Genomic DNA, 3,859 nt, shown 5'->3' on the forward strand with positions numbered 1-3,859 from the left:
GATGCAGGGATGCTCCCGGCCGGCTCTCCCAGCCTCCCAAGGGGCTGGCCGGCCCTTGTCCCCTCTCCAGCGCAGCCCTCCGCGAGGGACGGGGCCGAGCAGGACGTCCCTGAGCAGGAAGAGCAGCTCTGCTTCGTTTCTCGCTGCGAAAAAACGCGTGGAGGGAGAGCAGAGCTCCCCCCTCCCTCCGATGGCTCGTCCCAGCCCGTTCCTTCCACGCTGCTTTCCCAGAGGGATGCTCGGGACTCTGCTCCGGGGCTGCCCCGGCCCTGAGAGGGCTTTGAAGGCAGGAGCAGTGGAGATGGAGGATTTTGGGTCGGGGGACAGCCTTGGGGACACCCTTTTCCCACCTCCCCACGAGTACAGGGACACGAGGCCCTGAGGAGCTCCAGGACAGGCCTCGTTCCCTGGCTGAGCTGCTCCTCATGGATCAGAGGCAGTTCCCTGCATCCCTGTCCCAGGTTATCCCACCTCTCCTGCCCTCAGAGCTCTTCCTTTGCTCATCCTGGTGGGTCCTGACCTTGTGCAGGGTCCAGTCAGAGCCCTCTGGAGTCATGTGGAGCCGCTGGAGTGGTTTTAGGCAAGGAATGTTCTGAGGGGGGGTCGTGCCAGGCTGAATTTCCCCTCGTTCCCTGCCCCCCTGGCTGGGCTGGGCAGCATCCAGCACCTGGGAATGCTGGATTGCCCGAGGTCTGAGGCAACTCTTGGTGACAATTCCCTTTGAGCTCCAGTTCCTCCTGGTCTGAGGCCCTTCCAGAGCCTGGCAAACAGCTCCTGGCCTGGTGGGGCCCACGGGGTGCCCTCAGAGGGGGGTGGCAGCTCCTGGGCTGTCGTTCCCTTGGGAAATGGGTCACACCTGTAACTGCAGAAGGGCCAGGGGGGGTTGCTGGGAGCAGGTTCCCGTGGCTCCATCTGCATGTGTGATCCTGATGAGATGCTGAGCGGGGTTCCAGCGGCATCACCTTTCTCCCAGGGCCAGGGCAGCAGGTGGAGAGAGACAACTCTCTCTCTCTCTGCGTATACATGTCTTAAAGGGATGGGAAGATTTCCTCACTTCCACGGTTCTGGAGTTGCCATGGGAAAGGATGGAAGTTGTGGCTTTCCCCTAAAACCCATCAGGAGATCAGCTGGTGCCTCGTGGCCCCTGTGGGGGCAGTGCCAGAGCGGGGCCATTCAAGGTGGGGGGGACATCAGGGAGAGAAAAGACCTGTTTGACCCCAGGAGGGAACTTCCCCCCAGCTCAGGACTTCTCTTCCCTGTGCAGACTTGGAGCCTCTTCCTCCTTTGGACTCTCTCTGTGTTCCCTGCAGGAACTGAAACCCTCAGGGTTGTAAACCTGACCCCTCTGGGTGGCCAGGGAACGTTCCCTTCCTGCCTGTCACTCACAGACCACAAACCTTGTGCTCCTCTGTGTCTCTCACCACAAGAGCACCTTGCTGAGCTCTGGCCACGCAGCTCCTGTGAGAAATGAGTGTTTTAAAGCCATTTCCCCCTGGCTGTGCTCCCTGGTTGTGTCAGACAAGGGGCACTGGGCCCCTTCCTCTCTCTCTCCCAGCAGCATTTATCCCCCAACATCTGTGGCACAGGAGGGCCCACAGCTGGGTTGGAGAAGCAGAAAAGGCTGTGCAGTGATTAGAGGGGTTTGGTTTGGATTTGAGGGTAGATTTTCACCTGTCCCCCCCGGCCAGGTTGGTGCTTTTCCCGTCCTTAGAGCGAAGAATTTTTGTCCCATTGCTGCTTCTTCGTGGAAACCTCGGGGCAAACACAGGGAGGGGTTGTTTTGGGGTGGGAAGATCCCAATCAGCTGAGGAAGTGTGGATTATGAGGCAGGGAAGGACCCCCAGAGTCAGCTCTGCTGGGCTGGGGGTGTCCCTGCAGAGACCTGAGGGACAGATCTGTCCCCTCCAGGTGGGGCCTGAGGGTCTCAGCTCCCTGTCCTGCTGAGTTCTGAGTGCACAAACGGGATGATGTGTCTGTAGGAGCTCGCTGGGGCTGCAAACCCCCTCCAGAAATTAAGATTAAGCTGCTTTAGGCAAGTGCTCCCACCCCTGGGAGCCTCCTTGGGTTCTGCCCCATCCTCCTGCCCCTGTGGTGTCCGAGCTCCACAGTCCCTGCCGTCCTTGGTGTGTCCCCTGTGTGACACCAGCCAGCCCTGAGGAGTTTGATTAAAAAGCAGCAACCTGAGCCCCTCTCTCTGTGTTAGTTAAACACCCTGGAGGACACCAAGGCCAAGCTCTGCTGAAACAGGACCAGGAAAGGCTGGATTACCCGGAGCTCAGCCTGTGCTGGTTCTCCTTCCCCGAGCAGGGCAGGGAACCCAGACAGGTGAAACCCAGGGCACAGCTCTGGATTGGGGCACAAGGATGGGCTGGAACAGCCAAACCCAGGCAGAGGCTTCCAGCCCTCTGCTTCCCACCTCTGCTGCTGGGATTGAAATGCCTGGAGTGAAAAATGAAGTGAGGAAAATCCTCTCAGTGTAAAAGCTGGAGCTGGGGGTGGGTCAGGATTTGTTCTGCAGTGGGTGAATGTTCTCCACTTTTGGCCCAGACACCTGCCAGCTCTTTTTTTTCCCGGTGGTGTCCAAGTCTGTAGGACGTTGCAGTGCCCTCTGGAAAGGAACGGTGTCGTGTGCCTTGGAAAACGTGCTGGGGGAAGCCGGGTTGGGAGTGAGGGATGGAGTGCAGCCCCGGGAAGCTGCACAGGGAGGGTTCCCGGAATCCCTTCCAGCGCCCGATGCCCCTTTTCCCCACCCAAGGTTTATTTTTCCAAGGTGTGACTCGGGAGGGGGGGAACGTCCCCAGCAGTGACCACTNGGAAGCTGCACAGGGAGGGTTCCCGGAATCCCTTCCAGCGCCCGATGCCCCTTTTCCCCACCCAAGATTTATTTTTCCAAGGTGTGACTCGGGAGGGGGGGAACGTCCCCAGCAGTGACCACTTGGAGGGCAGAGGAGCGGGGAGGAGGCTCCAGCGTTTCCTCCCCTGCCCCGAAGCACAAACGCTGGAAGCTCCAAACGGGACAAAAGCCACAACAATGGGCCCTTTCTTCCCCCCCGGGGTGAGGCGGCTCGGCGGGGGCTGCTCTCCCCGCCCTGCTGTGTCAGCGCCGGGGCTGGGGCGGGGGTTCCTCAGCCCCCTGGGCAGCTCGGAGGGTCTCCAGGGGGAGACCCTCTGCTGCTTTTCTCTCTTTAGGGGTGAGAAACTGAGGGAGAAGTGATGTCTGCTCGGTTTTTTTTTTTTTTTTGTATTATCATAGTGGTCCTTTTTTTCCACGTGTTTCTCTGGGAAGTGTTGTCTGGAGACCGACCCGGGGAAGTGGTGCAGGGATGGGGTTAGGGTGGAGCTGGAGCTCTTCATCCCCTGCTCGGCTCACTCCCTTCTCGTGGTGGGGTGACAGTCACTGCCCCGGGGTGCACAGGGTTGTGGAGAGCCCTTTCTTTGGGTTTGGAGAACGGTGACTTTTTGCTGGTTTTTTTTTTCCTGAAAAAGAGCAGGGAGAGATGAGAAATCAGGAAGGAATTCCCGGCTGTGAGGGTGAGGAGGCCCTGGCACAGGTTGCCCAGAGAAGCTGTGGCTGCCCCTGGATCCCTGGGAGTGCCCAAGGCCAGGTTGGAGCAACCTGGGACAGTGAAAATGTCCCTGCCCATGGCAGGGGGTGGCACTGGATGACCCTTAAAGTCCCTTCCAATCCAACCCAGCCCGGGGTCCTGCAGGCTCTGTGCCCCATCCCTGAGGTGGCAGGAGGTCCAGGAGCAGTGTCCGGGCTGGGGACAGAGGGGACAGAGCCTGGGAAGCCACACACGGTGCCGTGGGCAGCTCGTGGAAGGGGCAGGAGCTGCCGGTCGTGGCCGGGCTTTGAATC

The sequence above is a fragment of the Manacus vitellinus genome, unplaced genomic scaffold (genome assembly GCF_001715985.3).
Source record: "Manacus vitellinus isolate BGI_N305 unplaced genomic scaffold, ASM171598v3 scaffold_64_pilon, whole genome shotgun sequence".
NCBI classification, from domain to species: domain Eukaryota; kingdom Metazoa; phylum Chordata; class Aves; order Passeriformes; family Pipridae; genus Manacus; species Manacus vitellinus.